The sequence below is a fragment of the Myotis yumanensis genome, unplaced genomic scaffold (assembly GCF_028538775.1).
Source record: "Myotis yumanensis isolate MYYU_CA2020_CCGP unplaced genomic scaffold, mMyoYum1.0.hap1 SCAF_4, whole genome shotgun sequence".
Lineage (NCBI taxonomy): Eukaryota > Metazoa > Chordata > Mammalia > Chiroptera > Vespertilionidae > Myotis > Myotis yumanensis.
Window position 1 is genome coordinate 73,817,538 of NW_027223755.1, and position 7,313 is coordinate 73,824,850.

Below are 7,313 nucleotides of genomic sequence, written 5' to 3' on the forward strand. Positions count from 1 at the left end.
AGCCAACTCTTCTAAAATATAGGACTCTGGTGACAAAGAATAAAACAGTATGGTGACTAAAGTCCAGATAGTATGTTTAGTGTGTGTATGTGTGTGTGTGTGTGTGTGTGTGTGTAAGGTTGTAGAGATGTGAGCATATTTATATGCTGACAAGGAGTCCACGGCACACTAATTCCTCAAACAGATTGGTTTCTTTCATGCCTACATTCCCAGTTTTCCACACACCTGCAGATATTTCTCAGCTCCAGGGGAAGGCACAGCTTAGGTTCTTGTGGGGACCCTCTTCTCTCCAACATAACTCACATGTCTGCTGACCAAACAGACCTTAGCTCTGGATGGCACCCTCTGCCTCCCCTATTGGCACCCTCACAGGAATCAACTTCCTGTTGTCCATGTGGGAAGTGGGGGTTGTCTTCTATCTATTCTCCAATTGCTTATTCTGTCACCTTTTCTACTCTATCTTGGATCCATCACTTCTGCTCCTCCTTGGGCCTCACTCAGCTCACTTTGCCAGTGTCCCTACTTAAAATAGTCTTTTGCTAAAGGTTTAGGGAATAGTAGAGAGGCCATACCACATAGACAGGAAACATCTTTCCATCATAACATTATTCTTGAAAGTGTATCATGATTCCTGCACAATCATGGCTCTCTGTGTAATCTGCCATGTGGTGGGGTTTCCTCCTTGATAAATCTTTCCTTTTCCTTTTCCAGGCTCCAAATTCCTTTCTCAAAGCACTGGTGAATAACTAAAAATTCTCTATTACTTCACTACACAGAGTAATTTAAATTTTCCTTTTCTAAATGTCTATCTGTATAGTGGGCCCATATTTCAAATGCCAGCAGACTGTTAGGTACCTTCCCCCCCAAAATTGTCTGTCTTAAAGGAATACTATAGTTTTTCTCAGCAATTGATTCAAATGACAGCCACAGTTTATAACAACATTTATATATGCCTATCTATCTGTCTTTCTATGTACAATATAATAGTTAAGGATACCAAAGAAGAAAAATTATCTTTGTTGCATACTTGCAGTCCCACTAACAGTGTACAAGGGTTCTCTTTTCTACACATCTTCTGCAAACTGGTGCAGCCCTTATGGAAAACAGTCTGGAGATTCCTCAAAAAATTAAAACTAGATATACTACCCAGCAATTCCACTTCTGGGTATTTTCCAAAGAGAACAAAAATGCTAATTTGAAATGGTATAAGCAGCACTATGTTTATTGCAGCATTACTTCTAATATCCAAGATATGGAAGCAACCTAGGTGTCCATCAATAGATAAATGGATAAAGAAGATGTTGTGTGTGTGTGTGTGTGTGTGTGTGTGTAATGGAATATTATGCATCAATGAAAAATGAAATCTTGCCATTTGCAACAATATGGATGGGTCTAGAGGGTATTATGCTAAATGAAATAAGTCAGGTAGAGAAAGACAAATATCATATCCTTTCACTTATACAAAATAAAATAAAACAAAAACAGTCTCACAAGAATAGAGACTAAAGAGATGGTTACTTGAAGGGAGGGGGGAATATTTTCATCTATATTCCTCTTCCCTATCTAAGGAAAGAGGAATATAGTCAATACTATTGTAATAAGTTTGTGTGGTGACATAATTACTAGAGTTGGTTGAGTGATCACATTGTAAGTTATAAAAAGCTCAAATCACTATATTGTACACCTGAAACTAATATAACCAATATAAGATTGTATACCAAGTATACTCAAATGAAAGTAAAAAAGACACCCACAGTTCCAGCTGCTCTTACCTTTAGTCTTCTCCCCGCTCCATAATCATTCCTTTACTTGACAAAGCAGGTGGGAAAATAAGCTGAGGTGAATTTGATCCCATAACTGGCTATTTTTATGGGAGAAAAGTTCATTTTGATTATGCTCCTGGTTGGATGTTTTTAAACAAACCAAAAACACAATCTTATAAGCAATGAAAATAATACTTTGTATAAATTAACAATATTTATGTTTTACAGATCTGACCAAGAAAAATCTTAATACAGTTTTGTGAAGCTTCTCTTATTTATTAAAAAATTGAGGCTTCCCTTTCAATCTGATTGCTTGGTATTTGGAATTGAATGAACCATGATAAATTTTAGTGAAGCACAGCAATATAAATGATTTGTCAAAAGCATATCAACGTATACTGCGGCATTAAACTTGTCATTTAAAAACGTTTATATTGATATCTATTTTTAAAGGGACATGTCTCTGGGAATTTTCTTGGATTGTAACAAAATTGTTCATCTGGGTAAAAGTTATCTAGGTATGCTAATTTAACTGAGTGTGGTCTAAAGTTCCCTGAACTGCTACCGGCTAAGTTTTAAATTTTTGAGCATGTGTTGTCACATTATTCTCAGTATGGTTCTTACACTCTTATTTTCTAGATTTGACTCATTTTGTTATCAGCGCCTAGGATGCAGAGAGGAAAGCAAAGAAGTTAATGCGCTGTAAGCCTTGCGTCTATTCATGCGCTGCCTCACTCGGCCTCCAACCATTCCTTTCACAAGCGGAATTCATTGCTATTACAGTCGGTGCTAAAGATAACTTGGATATCAGGTGCTTCGGTACCCACATGTCTGAGCATTAATACTGATTTTGCTTCTGGCTTTCTCTACAGTTATTTGATGTTGAGAGCTAATGGTATTTCTATTTTATTCCACAGTAAATATCAGTTTCACTAAATATCAGGGTTTGGTCCTGCAGTTATAAGATTATTGATTTTTATGTAAACCAGAAAATGCTAAGAGATCATATGCACTGTTTGATAGCTTATTGGGGCTTTCTGATGGCCACTCTGCTTTTGGCCAAACAGTGTAAAGATTGGAGGTACTGGGTTAGGGGTGGGTTGAAAGCGACTGAAGAGGGAAGGGGTTATGATAGATGCTTTGACATTTCTTCACACTAAGAAGTTATGTCATATTCACAGTTCCAAAGAGTGACAGAGATATTGTGCAGCTTACATGATTAGTTGGGAGCTTATGTTCCTAGACTATATCATTTGCTAGCTATTTATTGGGTTTTTATCACACAAAATGTACTTTGAAAAGTCAGCCAATAAAAAAGAAAATATAGAATAAGTTACAGTTTTGACTATGGCTTCCATTTCATTATGCTAGTAACTTTAAAAATTCAGGAGCACCAGTGTTAAAATGAAGAAATTAATACATATGGGGAAACCTGAACTAGTCCTACTATTTTGGAAAATTAAGTTCAGAGTACCTACTGTGAGAATTCAATAAAACTTTTGGCCTTCAATATAAGATAGGCCATAAATCAATGGAGTTTAAATAGTTCTGCTCTCTTGAACACCTGCTTATCTGTCTTGAAAAAATTCTGTAGTGTTTTAACCATCATTTTATGACATTAAAAAGTAATGCTCACTATTGCGGTACTTGGAAAGGCTATTAAAGTTAAGGGTCTGTCAGCCATTCCATTATAAACCCTGATTTCCAGGAGTTTAATATAACCCAGACATTGCATGTAATAAACCCTAATGCAGGAACCTGAAACTTGGATCATTATTTTCTCTATTTAAAGGCCAATTGCCCTGCAAAGACTGTCTCTAGCCATGACAAATATCTTTAGGATAAGATATAATTTTAAAAATTTACAAATGCTATTTTTTCCTTCCCATGATATTTTATCTCCAATTTAAGGTAAGTCCTCAGGAGGGAAGGCTGTGTGTAAAATAGCTTTTGAATGACCTTAATCTGTGTATTTGAGGAGGAACACCCCCTCCCTAGGAGATTTTCATGCTTCTCTCCATGGAGAAGCAGCGCTGGTTCCATAAATATGGTATATTCGGTTTCTGTTGTTGCTGTAACAAATCACCACACACCCAGTGGCTTACAGCGCCAGAAAGCTATTTTCTTAGGGCTCTGGAAGTCAGAAGTCTGAGCTCAGTTTCTCCGGGCTGCCAGAGGTGCAGCAGGGTTGGCTGCTTCTGGTGGCTCTGCGGAGAACGGGTTTCCTTGCCTTTTTTCAGCTTCCAGTGGCACCTCTATTCCTTGGCTTAAGGTTCCTTCCTCCATGGATTTTCACATCCATCCAGTCTCTGGTTCCGTCAGAGCATAATGGAGTATGAGTGTTTCTTAGGAAGATGGTGTGAAAGCTGTCTTTAGTTGACTAGATATGAACTCCTAGGGGTCCCGAGTGATGATCCTGGGGGAGGATAAAAGGGAAGCCAGAAGCTGGCATCTCAAAGACTCACCAGAGCTTCATATATGCCTCTGAAGTTGGGCATGGTCTTCAGCGGTCTTTAGTATTGTGAGCTGATCGCTAGAAAAGCCCTCAGAGGGAATTGACATGTCCTATATATTTTGAAATCCAGCTTAGCTTGAGATGTGTTTCAATGTAAATCTGAGTTTCAAATATCTGACCTGCACATAAAAGGACTGTGTATAAAATGACTGAGCTAGCCCACCTGTAACTGGGGAAAGGAATATGTTTCAGAGGTGTGAACAGAAGAGAGATGTAGAGAAACAGTTCTGCTTCCAGCTCATGGATCTTCCTTGCTGTTGGGTAGGCTAAGATGGGGTAGTCAGCAGCCCTGGTGGTTGGCATCATAGTTCTTTTTTGATGGATGTTGGGTGGCTAGTAGCTACTAGATTTGTAGTGGGAGGAGGTGCATGGAGGTAAGAGGCTCTTGATGTGTTGTATTGCTTTCTCACTCTCTGTTACAGATGTATTTTCCCAATGAAATCATATTATAAATAAGATTTTTCAAAAAAGCTTAGGATTCCAGAGCAGCTTGCCAACACTGCTTTGTTAACCCCTGCTATAGCCAAAATATTGTTTTTTAAATACATTTTTATTGATTCCAAAGAGGAATGAAAGAGGGAGGGAGAGAGAGATAGAAACATCAGTGATGAGAGAGAATAATTGATTGGCTGCCTCCTCCTTACTGGGGATGGAGCCTGCAACCCAAGCATGTGCCCTGACTGGGAATTGAACCGTGACTTGCTAGTTCATAGGTCAATGCTCAACCATTGAGCCACATCAGCCAGCTCTAGTAGTTTTATTTCTACATATTGATCATTCATTTTAACTATTAGTAATCTTACTTTCTGGTGAAAAGTAGGAAGCTAGCAATTGTGAACTATTTATCATATTTTAGCATCCTAAAGGAGGTTAACAAATTCATAAATATATAATTGTAAAATTTGTAAATTTTAGAGATGTTTTTCATAGGACAATGTGGCAAAAACATATTTATTAATATCTCTTGTCTTTCTGAAAAAGTTAAAAAGCCAAAAGTAAATAAACTTGTGTTTAGCAATTTTCTCAGTATATTTAGAAATGATCTGGATACTCAATATCCATTATTTAGTTTAACTTAGTATCAACTTATATATATATCTACTTAAATTACTTGTTTTTAACAACTATGCTTAGATTAGATATCAAACAGCTGTCATTTTAAATTACTTTTCTTGTTGACAAATTATATACTAGTAATACAGAGATAGCATGAGCTTATTTGAATAGTAAACCCAGGTAGGAAAAAACTGTACGTTTGCATTATATATAATGTTGACAAAGACATGCCTGCTTTTATTAAACCATCAAACTTAAACTAGCTTTATTAATCCAAGTTTATCTCAGATCATGTGAACCTGAAAAACATTTGGCATACTTCCCATATTTCTGAAAGTTTTAGTAATACTTAATTTATATAAGTGCTTATTTTTTCTTAAGCCAGTTAAATAGATGTTTAAAAAGATCACATATACATAATATACATACAAGCATAGATAGACATAAGCATATAGACACAAACAGAGATCTTATAGCTTTCATTGAAAAATTTTATCTATGTTTCAGATAAAATAATACAAAACTCAAAAGAATAACTGGAGCCAAATGATGTTCCTGGGAGGTGGACTAAGTGACAGTTAGCTGCATGCTGCAGGGATTCTTTTGGGTAAACTGTTTTTGGAGTCGTTTTGTGTTTTAGAAGCTTCTGCATAGCTAAGAATGTGTTCCATTGTCTCTGAGAGGTTTGATATCCTGTCTCCTCAAGAGATCCCCTTAAAGTGGATATATATATGTATATATACTAAGTGGCCAGATTATTATGACCACCTGACGTTTGTAGGCAAATTAGCTGTACACTGCATCACATGAGATATGGAAGCTGAAGGCCTGTTCGGACACCTTTGCTGTCTGCAGTTACCAAGATAAAACGTCTCCAATTCACACAGAAACACAAGGATTGGACAGTCGAGCATTGGAAAAAAGTCATGTGGTCCGATGAATCACGTTTCCAGTTGCATCATGCAGATGGCAGAGTGAGAATTTGGCGGAAACAGCATGAAAGCATGCACCCCACATGCATGAATACAACCCTTCAAGCTGGTGGGGGCAGTGTTATGGTTTGGGGCATGTTTTCCTGGCATGATTTGGGCCCTTTAATTCGTGTGGAACAATGTCTGAATAGCACAACATACCTAAATATCGTTGCTGATCAAGTTCATCCTATCATGTTGATGGCATATCCCAATGGAGATGGCTTCTTCCAACAAGACAATGTGTCATGCCACGGTGCTCGTATTGTGCAGGAGTGCTTTCAAGAACATGAGGGAGACTTTACCTTGCTTAGGTGGCCCCCTCAATCACCAGATCTCAATCCAATTGAGCATTTGTGGGACAAAGTTAAAAGAACCATCAGGCAGCTGGTTCCACAACTATTAAATCTCATAGAACTAGACAGTGCTATTCATCAGGCATGGTGTCAGATTCCTCACATCACCTTTCAACATCTCGTGGAGTCAATGCCAAGAAGAATCGCCACAGTATTGAAGGCAAAAGGTGGCCCAATGAAGTACTGATGGGGTGGTCATAATAATCTGGCCACTTAGTATATATATCTATCTATTTCCCACATTCAAAGGCTGTTAAATCATGTTTACCCAAATCTTCAGGAAAAAAAACACTTCTACTGTCGTGGTAAACAACCTGCTTCCCTATTTATAAATGGTCTGCCCCTCTAGCAACTTCAGCGCAAAATTATAGCTAATTTGCCTACAAACGTCAGGTGGTCATAATAATCTGGCCACTCAGTGTATATATACAGGTGTATATATAAGTAGCAGTTTTGGATGAAGGTGGAGAGTTTTAGGTTAGGTAGAACCCATCTTTGTCTTTAGATTTCCTAAGACATATGAGGGACCCTGTATCTTTGTGTTGTTTTTAAATATATATATATATTGATTTCAGAGAGGAAGGAAGAAGGAAAAATAGAAACATTAATGATGAAAGAGAATAATTGATCAGCTGCCTCCTACACCCCTCCT